The 18,604-nt window shown below is 34.6% G+C and overlaps 1 long non-coding RNA gene across 1 annotated transcript in view; it reads left to right on the forward strand.

The window, feature by feature from the left end:
- Positions 1–11,706, forward strand: part of LOC116273162 — a 269,780-nt gene extending 258,074 nt beyond the window's left edge. Inside the window, exons 2-3 of the long non-coding RNA XR_004181625.1 lie at positions 3,907–4,055; positions 10,028–11,706. This is a non-coding gene — a long non-coding RNA (uncharacterized LOC116273162). The remainder of the gene's footprint in view (positions 1–3,906; positions 4,056–10,027) is intronic.
- Positions 11,707–18,604: the final 6,898 nt, after the last annotated feature.

The following is an 18,604-nucleotide window of genomic DNA, read 5'->3' on the forward strand; positions in this document are numbered from 1 at the left end:
TCTCTGTTCTTCAACTTTAACACATGATTTTCTCTAATTGTATGTTTTATTAGTAGTTTCCATGGGAATTTGAGTAGGAAGAATTCTTGATGGCAGTAAGAGAGAAAAACAATATCAGATGGAGAGTCTCTCAATTCCACTACATTTTATTCATAATTTATATATATCTGGATTTGTCTTATAATCCTTCGCAACTCTTGGAATAAATCACTCCTTTTCACTTATTCTGATACCTCCATATATACTCTAGATCTTATTTCCTTCTGTATTCTCTGGCACATTTCACTATCAGTTATTTCTCTCTCAAGTACAAGGTAATCCCTGTTGTCTTTTAGTTTCTAATATTTTCTGTTAACAAAAGAAAAATAAAATTGTAAGAAAGATCTCTATTTCCTATTTTTGAAACTAAATGTCTTAAAATGAAGTTTGTTGCTATTCTACCTCCTCCCTTCCCCTCCCCTCACCTCGCCTTCCCTCCCCTCCCCTCCTCTTCCCCCTCCTCCCCTCCTCTTCCCTCCTCTCCCCTCCCCTCCCTTCTCCTCTCCTCTCCTCTCCTCTCCTCTCCTCTCCTTTTCCCTTCACTTCTCAATATTCTCCAGTATGGATTATATGCATTTTAATTTACCTCAACTAAACTAATTAATATCCATTTCTCTTAATATAATGGGCATATTTCTGTCCACTTCACTTTTCAGTAGTACTGAAATCTTAAAACCAGACATATACATTCACTTCTCTTGGCTCTCCTAACATACCACTCTCTGATGTTCTGATCTCTTTTATAGGCTCCTACCCCATATCTGGCTATGAATTTGAGAGTTCATAAAGTCTTGAACCTGAATCTTTTTCTCATTCTATAATCTCTCAGTAGTCTATTTGTAGATAACCCACACATTTTCATTTTTTACCCATACTTCCCCCTCTGAACATTGGTCTATAGTGTCTTTCCTGCCTCCAGAAGGTAATTCTAACCTGAAAAACATCTTGATGAGTAACTCTTACTTAAAAATATGTATATAAATAAATATTAATAATTCCTTTTGAAATTAGTAGTACACAATTATTTTAGTAAATAAGTGCATGTAGGATATTTAATATTTATATAATAAAAACATTAATGTAAAATACAATAATAAGTGATTTTACAAAAGCAATAATCTCTTACCAACTTTGTAATAAACTTTAATGGCCTCTCATTACTTTTGTCATCACCAGAATCCTTAACATGCCCTACACGGGTCTATGGCATCATCCCTCATGAGGCCTACCTTGCTCCGTGCCACTCTAGGCTTATTAGCGTTCTTTCAGTTACTACAACATGCTACAGGATCTTTGCCTGTGTTGATCTCTGAGTCTGGAGTGCCTCCCCAACCCTATTCCCCACCGTTGCCTGATTAAGTCCTGTCTTTACTTCAGATTTCAATTCAATTGTCATGTCCTTATTGAACCCTCTGATCTCCTTTACTTGGTCCATTCTTCTTATTTTGTCTCTATGTACCTCTTCTTGGGAGTTCTTATCAATGTTTGATTTTATATGCATTTTATGATTATCTCATTATTGGTAATAGATTTTATGAAACCTGGGATTATGTATTTTTGGCTGACAATTTTATTATTAGATTTCTGTACAGTGTCTGATATATAATAGGCACTTGATGTTCACTCATGGAATAAATAAAAGGAGGAGGGAATAAGTGGAAGTTTCCCAATTTTCCTTCTATAAATCATGAAATATTTTGGATTATGACTAAAGCTTGGGGGTAATTTTATGAATGTTCATTTTTTCTTTTGTAATATTTTTCTAAGCGATTTGACTTATATGTATATTTCTCTTTAGTTCCATAGTTATTCGATAGGCTCTTTTTAGATTTTTTAATGATTGAGGGACTACCTCACAAACTTTCTTCAGTTCCAATTTTATATTTTTTCTGAAACTTAATTTTGTTCATATTATAAATAAGTATTGGTGACTTTTTACAATATAGCTTCAAATTAATGCTACTTTCCTTTAGGATATGTTGTTTGCATTGGAATTGTGTTTCTGTTTGTTTATGCTTTTAAAAGAAGGCGTCTGTGCAAAACCAAAACTTCCCAACAGTAGGACACGTGGATTGCCCTGGCTCTGTGCTCTCACCCTGATCATGGAAATACTATTCCTTTTAATTTTATCCTAATGATATGCTAAAATAATCTACCTCAATGAACTTTTACTGTGTTTACAGACTGCTGGACTGAGGGCAAATTCTAACTGCCCTATTTACCACTGCCCTAATTATAAGAATAAAAGTTTATTTTTAATTAATTTGATGTAAATATTTACTCACTGGGAGACATTACACAAGATGATGATGAGGAGGAGGATAATAGTAATAGACACATATGGTTTTGATAGGCCATGCTTGATATGCTTTATACATTATTAACTCATGTAATCCTCATAAAAATATCTTATTATTTTAGCATCTTCTCTTTCCAAGTGTAAAGACCAAAGCACCTAGCAGGGTACGGTGTTGCATACCTGTAGTCCCAGCTGCTTGAGTGGCAGAGGTGGGAGAATCCCGGGCTTGAGCCTGTGAGACTGAGGCTGCAGTGAGCTGAGATTGAGCCACTGCACTCCAGCTTGGGCAACAGAGTGAGACCCTGTCTCAAGAAAAACGACAACAGCTACAAAACCAAAGCACAGAGATAGTAAGTTGCTTAAGAACACATAGAAAGCAGATAGCAGGAGTAGGGTTTCAACCAATGAAAGGCTCATGCTTTTGACCACTAAGCTATATTGCCTTTTTAAGATAAAGGACTACTTTCCATACTTTAACTCAATTATTATAACCCCTAAACCTACATAAAATAGATCGCTTTGACTCCATTTGAAAAGTGATGAAACCTAAGTTCAGAAAGGGGAGGTAACATTTTGAAGTCCACAGACATTGAAAATGTCTGAGTCAAAATTTCTACCGAGATATATGAATTATCTTTCCACATGAAGCTGACTTTAAACCTGTAACTCTCATTCTATTACATGAAGACAGGCAATGAAAAACTGTAAATCTAAGAATGCAATATTCTCAACTTGTGCCTACTAAATATGTATCTCAATTTCTAACTTTTTAATATATCCTATTATATGACGTTCTTGTGGAGGAGAAGATTTAAAAAAGAGGATCATTGATAATAGCTATGTTAGGACTAATACATATCACATAAGAGGCACTCAAATAAATATTGATTGAATGACTATTCCATTAATTCCATTCTTCAATCAGCTCCTTTTTGCAAGAAATTTGGTGGACAGTCCTCAGAGCAATAGAAATAAGAGTTTGTTTTAGTTTTAAAAGTTCCTTTGAAATTTTGTCTTTCTTGATGTTTTCATTGGTATGTTGAATGGTGAATGTAAATTGACTTTATCTTGTTACTGCATGTTAATAGTTGGAAAATAGGCAGATAATATGCATTTAACAAACATTTGTTGAAAGAATAAATGCTGAGAGAAGACACATCTGGAAAGTCAATATCTGCTTTCATTGGAAGCAAGATTTATTTTGGGAATAAAAATTATTTGATATTAATACATGCAAAAATGTACATATTGCTTTTTTTAAAAGAAATTTTAGATTTCATCAAAGGTTTTTGCCTCTACCAAATATATATGACTTTTAGAAGAATATTAAACATGTATTAAGTTCATGACTTATAACTTTTATATATTTTATTTTATTTTTTACTTTTATATATTTTAATATACTTATGTATGTTAGCCCTAGGAATCCAAACATGTAAGATATCAATAAATGGTTTTGGTAAGTTATTTTATGTTAATGAGTTCATTATTGAATAATGTAAAATAATATTTCAAAGTTTATGAATGATACAATTAAAATATGCTATTCTTTTTTTTAATGTCCACAGCTCAGTCCGTTTTTAAGGCATACTGTTCTGAAGAGAACATTTAATGTAACTCTGCCAAATTCTTTCTTCATTGATAGAGAAAAGACTTCCACTCTAGAACAAAAAGCCAAACAAAAACACCAAGGAGGCAAAATAGAATCTTCTAAATGGTGAGTGTATCAGTTCGTTCTCTCACTGATATAAAGAAATGCACAAGACTGGATAATTTATAAAGGAAAGAGGTTTAATTGACTCATTTTCACATGACTAGGGAGGTCTCAGGAAACTTACAATCATGGTGGAAGGCAAATGAGAAGCAAGTACCTTCTTCACAAGGTGGCAGAAAAGAGAAGGAAGAGGAACTGCCAAACACTTATAAAACCATCAGATCTCATGAGAACTAAGTCACTATCATAAGAACAGCATGGGGGAAACCACCCCCATGATCCAATTACCTCCCATCAGATCCCTCCTTTGACATGTGGGGATTATAGTTTGAGATGAGTTTGGGTGGGGACACAGAGCCAAACCATATTATTCTGCCCCGGGACCCTCCCAAATCTTATGTCTTTTTACATTGCAAAACAAATCTTGCCTTCCCAAACTCTTACTTCAGCATTAGCTCAAAAGCCCATAGTCCAATGTCTATCTGAGACAAGGCAAGTCCCTACCACCTATGAGCTTGTAAAATCAAAAGCAACTTAGTTACTAAGATACAGTATGGGGACAGGCACTGGATAAATGCTCCCATTTCAAATGGGAGAAATTGGCCAAAACCAAGGGGCTATAGGCCACATGCAAGTCTGAAAGCCAACAGGGCAGTGATTAAATCCTAAAGCTCCAAAATAATCTCCTTTGACTCCATGTCTCACATCCAGGGCATGCTGATGCAATGGGGAGGGGACTCCCACAGCCTTGGGCAGCTCCTTTACTGACTGGTGTTGAGTGCGTGCAGCTTTTCTAGCTGCAGAGTGCAAGCTGTCAGTAGACCTACTATTCTGGGGTCCGGAGAAGGTGGCTTTCTTCTCACAGCTCCACTAGGAAATGCACCAGTGGGGACTCTTTGAGGGGCCTCCAATCCCACATTTCCCTTCCACACTGCTCTAGCAGAGATTCTCTAAAAGGGCTCTGACCCTGTGAAAGAATTCTGCCTGGACATCCAGGCATTTCCATACATCCTCTGAAATCTAAGCAGAGGTTCCCAAACTGCAATTCTTGACTTGTGTGCACCCTCAGGCCAAACACTACATGTAAACCACCAAATCTTGGAGCTTGCACCCTCTGAAGCAACAGTTTGGACCATACCTTGCCCCTTTTAGCCACGGCTGGAGCTGAAGCAGTGGGACACAGGACACCATATCCTGAGGCTGGACACAGCAGTGGAAACCCTGGTCCCAGCCCACAGAACCATTTTTTCCCTCCTAGGCCTCCAGGCCTGTGATGGCAGGGGCTGCCACCAAGGTCTCTTGATGTGCCCTGGAGACATTTTCCCAATTTTGTTGGCAATTAACATTTGGCTCCTTATTACTTATGCATATCTCTGCAGCTGGCTTTAATTTCTCCCCAGAAAATAGATTTTTCTTTTCTACCACATGGTAAGGCTGCAAATTTTTCAAACTTTTATGCTCCACTTCCCTTTTAAATATAAGTTACAATTTTAGATCATCTCTCTCAAGTTCAATGTTCCACAGATTTCCACGGCACGAGGAAAATTCTGCCAGTCACTTTGCTAAAGCACAGCAAGAGTGATCTTTACTCCAGTTCCCAATAAGTTCCTCATCTCCTTCTGAGACCACCTCAGCCTAAACTTCATTGTCCACATCACTATCAGCATTTTGGTGAAAACCATTTAACAAGTTTCTAGGAAGTTCCAAACTTTTTCTCATCTTACTGTCTTCTTCTGAACCCTCCAAACTGTTCCAACCTCTGCCTGTTACCCAGTTCCAAAGTTGCTTCCACATTTTCAGGTTATCTTTATAGCAGTACCCCACTTCTTGTACCAATTTACTGTCCAGTCTCATACTGCTATAAAGAAGTACCCGAGACTGGGTAATTTATAAAGGAAAGAGTTTTAACTGATTCACAGTTCAGCATGGCTGGGGAGGCCTCAGGAAACTTACAATAATGGTGAAAGGCAAAGGAGAAGCAAGTACCTTCTTCACAATGTGGCAGAAAAGACAGAGGGAAGAGGAACTGCCAACACTTATCAAACCATCAGATCTCATGAGAACTCAGTCACTATCATGAGAACAGCATGGGAGAAACCGCACCCATCATCCAATCAACTCCCACCAGGTCTCTCCATTGATACATGGGATTTCAATTTGAGATGAGATTTGGGTGGGAATACAGAGTCAAACCATGTCAGTGAGTACACCTGTCCTCCCCGAGTTATATGGTTACTACATTTTTACAATCCATAAATTAACTGCCATAAACAATCTCTTGGTCAGGATATATTTTTCTGTCCTCAAAGCAATATATTTGTATCCCTGTTCTAGAAATTGGTTGTGTTTATGGCCCCAAGGTGTAATTAACAGATTATAATAGAAGACAATCTGCATTATTCTAGAGATAAGTGCTAATCTGGTCAGGAATAGCCAGTACATGATCTTTACATTTTTATAAAGTCTGTTTTTCATTTGCCTTTAATAACAAGATAAAATAGTTACCTTAATCAGGTGAGTTGCTTTTTAATTAACCTATCTTTTTAATACAAATAAATTTTTGTAATATTATGCTTTAGTCAGTTGTTGTAGGATTATATCTTATTTTAGCATGTAGACTTTTTTGGTCAAATTGCATTATGAAGCAGTTTTGAATTAAAAGTTGGTATGCTTAACAGAGACGGGGTTTCACCGTGTTAGCCAGGATGGTCTCAATCTCCTGACCTTGTGATCTGCCTGCCTCAGCCTCCCAAAGTGCTGTGATTACAGGCGTGAGCCACTGCACCCAGTCTACTTAGGTTATTTTTATTTTGATTTACCCACATATTTAACTCTTTCATTGTTCTTTCCTTCTCTCATTTCTGTGCTTCTCTTTAGATCATTAGTCTTCTGTCTAATGAACTCCTTTAAATATGTATGTTTGCACAGGTTTGCTGTTGATGAGTTTTCTCAGTTGTTTGGCTGAAAACATCTTTATTTAATTTCCTTTTTTGAAGGATATTTTTGCTGAATAAACAAGTATAGTTTGGCATATTTTCTTTGAGCATTTACAAAATGTCATTCTATTGTTTTCTGCCCTCCATAGTTTCTAATGAAGTGTCTTTCCTTTGAAGATAATGTCTTTTATTTATCTGACTGCTTTTACAACATTTTTATGCATTTAAAAAAAGGTCAGTTTTACTCTAATGCTTTTAGATTTTCCTACCTCATGCCCCAGTTCTCCTTGGTGTTTGTTAATGCTCTGGATTGTGTGTGTTGATGTCTTTCTATTGGCTCTGAAAGTTTCTCACCGATTATCTTTTCAAATATTGCTTCTTTAACATTTCTCTCTTCTCTTGTTATACAAATACAATTACAGATATTAAATTGTCTCGTGTCTTGTATGCTCTTTTGTATATTATAGATTCTCTTTAGTTTTTGAACTTCAGTCTGTATATTTTATAATGATCTCTCCTTATTTCAAAAATCCTCTCTTTAACTGTTTAAACACATCTATTGCATTCTTAATTTAAATGTTAACATTTTCAGTTCTGTAATTTCCATTGGGTTATTATTTATAAATTCCAGTTGCATAGTGAGATTCTTGATCTTGCTAACAATTTTGTTCAGCATTTTATTCTTTGTTATTTTAAAATCTGTGATGGATATCTCCAACTCTAATTCACCTTTGTATCTGCTTATATTATGTTTTAGTTTTCTGTTTTTTGATTCTGACTTCTGACATGCCTAGTAAGTTTGATCACATGTAGAATATTGCTAATGAAAAATTATAGATATAATTTGATGTTTTGTCTCATATTTTCTTCCTTCAGGGAGGATTTCCTTTAGATTTTTCTCAGGTACCTTAAATATGGGGCAGACCTGCTTTTCCATTATGGGGTTGTGCTTGTCCGGAGCTGAGTTTCACATTTTTGTTAAGAGTTGATATAATTCTTGTTACCTATGTTTTTGGAGTATAACTTTCTTTTATTCTATTTGTAATAAGAAGTCAGGGATATTAACTAGAGTCCCTTCTCCAATTTTTTCTTCTTCAATCCTGGGAAACTGCCAAATACCCTGTTTTGCTGCCCATACCTTTAGCTGCTACTCTTGACTCCATTTGATATCCTGTTAGCCCTATACCAGATAAAATTTAGCAAACGTCTTAAGGAGGAACATGACACGATGCTAAAATTCCCTTATTCTTCTCCCTTTTTCTTTGTAATTTAGTTTCTTGACATCCTGCTTTCTTAAACTACAAGTTTTATCTTTAGACATCCCAATAAGGCCAAAGTCTTAGCTTAGGTTTTTATCTGCCTTGTGGCTGTCTTCTTGGTCTTTTGGCCTTGTGCTATTTAGAAACTAAAAGATTTCTCAAGGGAAATGTAAGGCTCACCTCAGTATTACGCCTGCCTCACTATTCTCACCAAATTTCTGGCCCCTCAAAACCTGGTTGTCTGTATAGTTTTCCATTCAGTTAAATAGGTTTAAACAGAAATAAATTCTATAGATTTTATGTATTGCATGGCCTGCAACAAGTTATTCTTTGCCATGTCTGAATTTCTTTACCAGTTTGTCAAGCTCCTTTCCTTTCATCTCTCAATTTATGAAATCCTATATCTTCAATGAATAGTTACAATTAAAAAAGAATATATCCTAGATATGAGGTATCCTGCCATGTAACTATTTGCTCATAATTCTATAAAAAGCACACACCATTTTTAAGGAAATATATTTATTTATTAAACGTACTTGCAGATTTATCTTTTGAGAATTACCATTGTCACATTAGAAACTAAGAATATGTTAAGGTTGTATGTTTCATTATTTAACTATTTTTTCATGGTGTCACACAAAAATAAGCCCTTAGAAATGCTTTAGTATTCCAGGCATGCTCACTCACATTCCAAGCCCTCTGTTAAATAAGCCTTCGGCAGGCAAAGCCAGACTAGCCCCCTGTCTAACTTTGCCATTACAGATGGACACAAAGTCCCAATTCTATCTTTTCTGTTTCTACACTCTCCTATTATTACCACTGAAGACCCTCAAAAAGCTACCAGAGTTGCATTCAGAATTATTCTGCATTTCAGTAAATATGATGTCATTTGGAGTCTCCCTACTTTAATTAACTTTAATTAAAAACAATTTTATTCTACAATGAGAGAGAAGTTTAATGCTTGGCTGAGCTACTACACCAACTCTAAAGAAAATGAGTGAGTTAACATGTTCAAATAGCTGTTATCAGCTCTAATTATGTTTGCATGAAGGAAGAACAAGCTAGATAACAGAAGAGTGTTGGATGATTGAAAATGGGGAAAGAGTAACCATATGAATAAAAAAAAATGTAGTAAAAGTGATACAGCCAGAAAAAATTCTCTGCAATTCACAGGTTTGCCCTTGGGTTAAGCCTCATTTTCTTCAACTGTTCCTAGCCATAATGGACATCAACATAAAGTATTTTCATATAGGTAGTCTCACATACCTGAAGCTTAGTGAAAAAATGGTATTTCTGCTAAGATAATATCTAGTAGAGCCTCTAATGTGTTACAAGTTTATTTTATAACTAAATTTGTTGTAAAAGATTTTTATTCTCAAAATACTTGTCAGTGGAGAAAATAGTGTATTAAATTATATTGTGAAAGTTTTAACAGCTTATTTGATTTCTATTTCTTTTTTACTCTGTCAGTAACATTTTATCTTATTAGACTCACTATTATCATGATGTAATGTCTAAACAATTGAAGAATATATACTTCTATATATGCCTTTAACTACTCAAATCTTCAGCAGAGTCAAAAGGACAATAAATACAGAAGCCAGAATTATGTCATAATTCTGACATTAATTTGGTTAAAAAAAAGAGTATTTTGTGAAATTTTATATCTTTTTTATTGGAAGTACCTTAACTAGAGAAGCCATCTGAAAGAGTATTTTGACTTAGGTGGAGAAGTACAATAGAGATACCACTTACTGAAATAGCTTTTCTTTTCCCACAGATATATCCAAAGGTAATATCTATTAATATAAAGGTAAGCTGATACTTCTCTCACAAAGGAGTACTTTCATGTTGATGATGTCCTCCATCAGCTGCTCACAGGAACATCATTGCTCTTCTAACATCTAGAGATAGAAAAATCTGTTCTTACATGATATTTGTTTTTTTTCAGAAAAATTTTCCTATTACAAAAGCAGTATATATATTCATTGCATTCTTTCTAAGCATATACTACTGATGCATCCATATAAAATATAATGCTGAATAAAGACATCTGATGAAAAGCCTTTCTTTTTTACTTTAGAGTCTCATTCTCTAACCAGAGAATGCAATTACTTTCCAAATACCAGGCATGCTGAAACAAAGTGAACGATGTTGTTATGCATATGTGGTATTCCCTTGACTTATTTTCTTACTCTTCATTTCTCTGAAATGCTAAAAGTAGAATATAAAAATCATAAAAGGAATATTCAGTATGTTTTACTTTGTATAACTTTTATGTGCAAATAGGAAAGCAAAGAAAAAAATGATTAAACTGTGGCAATATACTGAATTATCTTCAATAGCCTACATATTTGGGGAAGATGGGTAAATTTAAATATCACATCCCAAAACTTTTGGCATTAATGCTATTACATTAATAGCAATGTTAGTAAATGTTAGTAAATGCCATTTACTAACATGTCATTTACTAACATGGTCTAGTAAAACAAATTAGTTGGAGATAAGGATTTATCAATAGTATTTAATGTTTCTAGAGGAGCATATCCTCTTTGAAATTTTAACAAATGCTATGGAAACCTCATTGATGAAAGTGGATTTATGCAAGCAATCTAAAATTAACATAATTCTAAAAGATTCAAGTGCTCCTGAAATTTTCAATGTATTCTGATTTAAGAAAACTGTATCTAAAATATCTCCATTAATGTGCCTAAAATCAATCATTCAAGATTGGAACAATAAACACCCCCCAAATGGCCAATAAATACTTGCTTTTCCATTGAATTGGATGAATTGAATTGAATTGAATTGGGAAAACAGCACAGAACTGGTGGTTGATGGAGAGGAGACTTTGAGCTCATCTCCTAGTTACATAACCCTAAACTAACTAGTTAATCACCTAGTTCTTTGTTCTATAGCTCCAAAATGAAGCAGTTGGTATATTAGACCAGTAGATGTCAAACATAGAGGATGTTTCACAATTACCAAGTGAGGTGGTAGAATAACACAGTTTTCCAACATCTAACAACTCTCCACCTAGTATTGCCTGTACTCTGAAATGGGTCCTGAAGCCTGTATTTTTCTATAGATTTTTATGTGATGTAGTTAACCTCTAGGTACATGATCCCCAAGGTTTCTATCATCCCTATAGTATTTATTTTGGAAATTACCTTTTTATGTGTCATATAAACCATGCAAAATGTAGTTCTTGTTGCAGAAAACTCAGACAACCAAGAGTATTTGATGTGCATTACGTGTGTTGCAACACCCTTGCATGTATTCTTTAAAAACAAACAAACGAACAAACAAAAAAACCTTATGGGATGATTTTTACTTTCTTATTTTTAATTCTTTTCCTCTATAATATATTACATAATATGCAAAACCTGTTCATGAATAAAGAATAGAAAAATGAAAATTCAGAACGTGGGAGAGAATTGCCAGTCAACTTTTAAGACAATGTTTTAATTATTCAGTAGAATAATTCTTATGTCTATAATCTTCTTACACATTAACATTTTCTAAACCAGAACTAGTAAAAATACATAAATTTTCATACTACTGTTATAACAAAATAATATAAACTTCTTGTCACTTAAAAACAAAGTTGAGAATTCAATATGTGAACATTGCATGGGAAGCATAATTATTTTGAAATTTTTGAGAGTAAATAATCTTGTTTTTAAAATGATAGCCTTTCTGTAATATTAAATTAATAATTTTAAGAGAACTACAGAAGAGATAAGCAGAAAAAATACAATAGTAAAATAGAAAAGGCATTATATTTATGTATATATATACACACACACATATTTATCTCTTTGGAAAGATGAGTAAAAATATAAATAAAATCAAACAACATGAAAGACTATGAAAACATTATATATTATTAAAAATATGAATAAGATAGAGGGTCTTAGACTATTAATCTTTCTCTGGAACAAACTTACCACAAGAAGCAAGAAATTGTTGAAAGAAATCTGCCTGGAGTCAGTAAAGCTTTCAAAAGACATTTCCTCTGTGAAAAAAGAGCAAACAATTCTGAAGTTGGAACATGTTGAGGCAAAGAAAACTCAGCTAATTGAACTAAAAGTGACATTATTGATAAGAGGGAAATTTAACAATTTATAAAATACAATCGATGATGTAGCAGTTCAGCTTTAATAACACAGAATTCACAGGGAAACAAGTAATAAAAATAATGATTAAGTTGGGATGGTTAGGAGATCCCAGATATGCCCCATTTTGCATTCCTAATCATGTCCGTGTAGACTAGTCACTGGCAATTAACTTTTGTAAAACTGGAAGATTTCCCCTTTTTCAAAGGCTTGGAACCAGAGATCCCAAGGGAGTTAATGATTTACCCATTCTCTGAGAATGTATTCTGCAGAACACAGTGATTGCTTCAAATTAGAAAGGTTGAAAGGGATGGCTAATTTCCATAACTTTGACAAAAATGTTTGTAAAAATACTGAACAGCTGCCTTCTTCAGCTCAAAATTCAACACAACTAAAATAGTATTATACTGATCCATTAATATATTTTATTCCCAGGATGTTAGTCTGTTTTGCATAGTTATAAAAGACTATCTGGACTGGATGATTTATAAAGAAAAGAGGTTTATTTGACTCATGGTTCTGCAGGCTGTTTAAGAAGCGTTGTGCTACCACCACCTTCTGGTGAGTCCTCAGGAAGCTTACAATCACGGCAGAAGGCAAAGGGGGAGCCAACAAGAGAGGGGGCAAGAGAGAGAGGGAGGAGGTGCCATACTCTTTAAATAACCAGATCTCCTGTGAACTCTTTACTAAGGGGAAGGCATCAAGCTATCCACAAGGCATCCACCCTCATAACCCAACACCTTTAAAGTTCATATGGAACCAAAAATGAGCCCCCATTGCCAAGACAATCCTAAGCCAAAAATCAAAGCTGGAGACATCACACTACATGGCTTCAAACAATACTAAAAGGCTGCAGTAACCAAAATGGCACGGTACTGGTACCAAAACAGAGAGATAGACCAATGGAACAGAGCAGAGCCCTCAGAAATAATACCACACATCTACAACCATCTGATCTTTGGCAAACCTGACAAAAATAAGCAATAGGGAAAGGATTCCCTATTTAATAAATGGTGCTGAGAAAACTGGCTAGCCATATGTAGAATGCTGAAACTGGATCCCTTCCTTATACAAAAATTAATTCAAGATGGATTAAAGACTTAAATGTTAGACCTAAAACCATAAAAACCCTAGAAGAAAACCTGGGCAATACCATTCAGGACATAAGCATGGGCAAGGACTTCATGTCTAAAACACCAAAAGCAATGGCAACAAAAGCCAAAATTGACAAATGGGATCTAATTAAACTAAAGAGCTTCTGCACAGCAAAAGAAACTACCATCAGAGTGAACTAGCAACCTACAGAATGGGAGAAAATTTTTGCAATCTACTCATCTGACTTGGAACCAACCCAAATGTCCATCAATTTGGACTGAATTAAGAAAATGTCACACATATACACCATGGAATACTATGCAGCCATAAAAAAGGATGAGTTCCTGTCCTTTGTAGGGAACCATCATTCTGAGCAAACTGTTGCAAGGACAGAAAACCAAACACCGCATGTTCTCACTCATAGGTGGGAATTGAACAATGAGAACACTTGGACACACGGTGGGGAACATCACACATTGGGGCCTGTCATGGGATGGGGGAGGTGGGAGGGATAGCATTAGGAGATACATCTAATGTAAATGACGAGTTAATGGGTGCAGCACACCAACATGGCACATGTATACATATGTAACAAACCTGCACGTTGTCCACATGTACCCTAGAACTTAAAGTATAATAAATAAGTGAATAAATAAATATAAGCAGAGACACTTAGTAAGCCTAAAAAAAAAGTTCAATGCTGAAATTTATCTTCTCAGAGTTTAAATATGTCTTTAATCTGATAGCAAAGTGATTTATAAAAAAGACATTATTCCAAAAATAAAAGTTATCTTATTTTAAAATTAATCTTGTAGATTGCTTTAGAAGTCAATAGGATCTGTGTAATCTATAGGATTATGTGGAACATGACACAAGCCTATCTTCTTAGAGAGTAGTTCTTACTTGCCTAAATTATTATTGTTTTTTAAGCAACTGTGAGGCAACAAATTGAGCATAGCATTAATCATGCTGTGTTTTATGTAAAAATAATGATGTATTGCATGTTTTTTGGTAAGGGGTCACAGAGCAAATTTTTAGCAGAAAATTACTCATCCAGATTCTATGCCTAAAACTTCACTCTCAACTAAAGCCATGAAGTTGATAACTGGGAATAATTTTTCTTGCGTGTCAAATAAATGTAACTGCTGATCTTAGAGCAACAATGAATTTAACAATTTAAAACTTTGTGCAAATAGATTATTATTTTATTTTATTTAAACCACAATAAAAAAGTTTTTATTTAGCAGGAAGTTACCCAGATTCTATGACTAAAACTTCACTGTCAACTAAAAACATGAAGTTGATACCTCGGGATAATTTTTCTTGAGTGTCAAATAAATGTAACTGTTGATCTTAGAGCAACACAGTAGTTTACTAATTTAAAACTTGGTGCAAATAGATTATTATTTTATTTTATTTAAACCACAATAAACCAGTTTTTAAATTTAACAGTTGATAAGTACTTGTTCTATTACAGTCATTCTCAATGTAATTAATTGTATAAATTCATAGAATTTCAAGATTCAAGGAATTTTTACAACTTTAAGCTGTCAGACTACAAACAAATTTTGCAATGATGAGATGTGGGCCAAACTGAAGAACTATGTAACGTTTTTCTGAAACTGCAGACAGTGAACATAAATGTCTTTTGTATCTTTGGTGTGTTTTGTTTTTTAAAAAATACTTTTCTTTAGGTTCGAGGGTACATGTGCGGGTTTGTTATGTAGGTAACCTCGTGTTATGGAAGACTGTTGTACAGATTATTTCATCACTCAGGTACTAAGCCGAGTACCCACTAGTTATGTTTTCTGATCCTGTCTCTCTTCCCCTCCTCCACCCTCAAGTAGGCCCTAGTATCTGTTGTTCCCCTTTTTGTGTTCATGACTTCTTATTATTTAGCTCCCACTTATAAGTGAGAACATGTGGTATTTGGTTTTCCTTTTCTGCATTGGTTTGCTAAGGATAATGGCTTCCAGCTCCATCTATGTTCCTGCGAAGGACATGATTTAATTCTTCCTTAATGGCTGCATAGTATCCCATGGTGTATATGTACTACATTTTCTTTATTCAATCCGTCATTGATGGGCATTTAGGTTGATTCCATGTCTTTGCTGTTGTGAATAATGCTGCAGTGAAGATTCACTTGCATATGTCTTTATGGTGGAATGATTTATATTCCTTTGGTTATACACTCAGTAATGGGATTGTTGGGTCGAATGGTAGTTCTGTTTTTGCTCTTTGAGGAATCACCACACCACTTTCCACAAGAGTCAAACTAATTGACAGTCCCACCAACAGTATATAAGCATTCCTTTTTCTCTGCAGCCTTGCCAGCATTTGTTATTTTTTGACTTTTAATAATAGCCATTCTGACTGGTATGAGATGGTATCTCATTGTGGTTTGGTTTACATTTCTCTAATGATCAGTGATGTTGAGTTTTTCTTCACATGCTTGTTGGTCGTATGTATGTCTTCTTTTGAAAAGTGTCTGTTTGTGTTCTTTGGCTATTTTTTAATGAAGTCCTGTTTTTTTCTTGTAAATTATTTGAAGTTCCTTATTGATGCTGCATATTAGACTTTTGTCAGATGATAGTTTGCAAATATTTTCTTTCATTCTATGGGTTATATGTTTACTTTTTTGATAGTTTCTTTTGCTGTGCAGAAGCTCCTAAGTTTCATTAGATCCCATTTGTCAATTTTTGCTTTTGTTGTGATTGCTTTTTGGTGTCTTCATCATTAAATGTTTGCCCATTCCTATGTCCAGAATATTGCCAAGGTTATCTTCCAGAATTTGTAGTTTTGAGTTTTACACTTAAGTCTTTAATCCATCTTGAGTTGATTTTTATATATGGTGTAAGAAAGGAATCCAGTTTCAATCTTCTGCATATGGCTAGCCAGTTGTCCCAGCACAATTTACTAAATAGGGAGTTCTTTCCCCATCACTTGTTTTTTCAACTTTGTTGAAGATCAGATAGTTGTAGATGTGGCATTATATCTGGGCTTTCTATTCTGTTCCATTGGTCTATGTGTCTGTTTTATTTATCCTTGGTGTTTATATAAACACAATATTATAAAGTCTTCAAAAGGAAAGTCTTCCTTTTATATGTCTTCATATTACCCAAAATACATAGCAGAATATTTTGCATGTTACAGTCAATCAGTCAATATATGTTGATTTGTTGAGTTAAATTTTGCTCATGACAAGTTGTTGGCAACATAAGAAATGCTGCACAACAAAATAAGATGTTTTCTTATTGCTCAGGCTAAATATTATAGCAATTTGGATGAAGCCCATCAGAAAAAATATATATATATACTATATATACACAAATATTATAGCAATGTTATTGGAAGTATTAGGCTACTCTCAATGTACATGTTAGTAGAACTCCTTGCAACTTGTACAGATGAAAAAATCTTTTCATATGTGTTTGCAGATGATTAAGTTAGTATGTGGTCATTAGAGTGGGTCCTAATCCAGTATGACTGCATCCTTATTAAAGGGGAAATTTGGATACAGAAACATACACACATGGGCAACACCAAGTGAGGACGAAGGCAGAGATCAGGGTGTCTTAGTGTTCCTGAAGAAAAGAAACACTGAAGATTGCCAGAAAATGCCAGAAGCTGGGAGAGAGAATGGTACAGATTCTCCTTAACAGCCCTCAAAAGGAACTGACCTTTCCCATATCTTGATCAACACCTAATCACCAGAACTACTAAACAGTAAATTTCTGTCATTTAAGACACCACCCAGTTGTGGTACTTTGTTATGGCAGCCCTGGAAAACTACTATGCTATGAATCATAAACAACTTAAAACTTGGATATAGCTACTTAGGCTGTATAAGAATGGATTCCATGTTTAAACTTTACAATGTGCTTTCTGTGGCAAGAATACATGTTTGTGATTCAGAGTCAACAACAATCTCTAGGAAATGTCTGATTTGGTAAAAGTAGACGAAAAAAAGCGTCTGTGTATAGAACAGGATTAGAAGTGAAAATGGAAAAGAACTATAGATGAACTGGTACAGTAAAATGATCATAGAATTTTGCCCTTTCCCTCTTTCATTTTTCCACTTTTTTCAGTTTTATTAGTATTTCTTATTTTATTCATCAATAATAAAGTGCATATAAATTATATTTTCTTATAGATGGGAGGAGGTAAAGGGAATACCTTTATTTACTTCCAGTAACATAATTTTAAAAATTGAAAGTCATATCGTTTAGATTATACATAAACATTTTTTAAACTACTGTATTTAATTAGCTTGAATCTTAATTCTATACTCCCTAATATCTAAGTCCTTCATTTTTTTTTTCATTTTTCTTCAATATTCTACTATCTCTGATGCATTTTCTATAATGTTATGTTGGGCTCTTTGGAAAATAGCCTCTGGTACATAGTTTAACATGAATGTTTTTAAGAATCTTTGAGATCAACACTAAAAATGGAGAGGGAGGAAGAAGGATTGAGCAGAAGTTGAGCAGTAATACAAACTCAACAGCAGGCTCAGTCAATCCTAGGGGGCACTCTGGAGACAGACTGGACCTTCAGAGTTGTTCTAAATTGGGCTAAGATAGGTGGCCTTTATACCTTTGCCTAGATCAGTCACTGGATGTAGGCCATCCAGGAATGAGTGTGACATAGTGCAAGGTGGCTCTCTGCAGCTGAGTCAATCTTTTGAAAGCACTGACTGTTCAAAGCTGTCAGTCAACATCACTCTCCACCAGCTGAGGCTGTAAGTACTTCATTGAAAGGAACCTCAGGATTGCATTACAATGTCCACTGGATGGAAGAATGAATATCCTCCTGAGTTTATCTCACCTTAGTATAAAAGGTGTTCTAATAATCTATGAAAATTTTTTTAACATTGGGATCATTTCAATTACTAGAAGAAGGATGTCATATGTAAAAATTTTGTAAATGAAAAACCATTTCCTGAAAGAAATAATCATCCACTAATTTACATTTTTAGTTTTAAGATACCCAATCTATTCCCATGTTGACTTTGCTGGAGGCAGAGTTCACCTTTAGGTATAAATGCCCTCTGAAATTTTGAGTGCTAAATGATTTTCTACATTGGTGGATGTTGACCTGAACTTTCCTTTTTTATATACTTTAAGTTCTGGGATATATGTGCA

The sequence above is a fragment of the Papio anubis genome, unplaced genomic scaffold (assembly GCF_008728515.1).
Source record: "Papio anubis isolate 15944 unplaced genomic scaffold, Panubis1.0 scaffold41, whole genome shotgun sequence".
Lineage (NCBI taxonomy): Eukaryota > Metazoa > Chordata > Mammalia > Primates > Cercopithecidae > Papio > Papio anubis.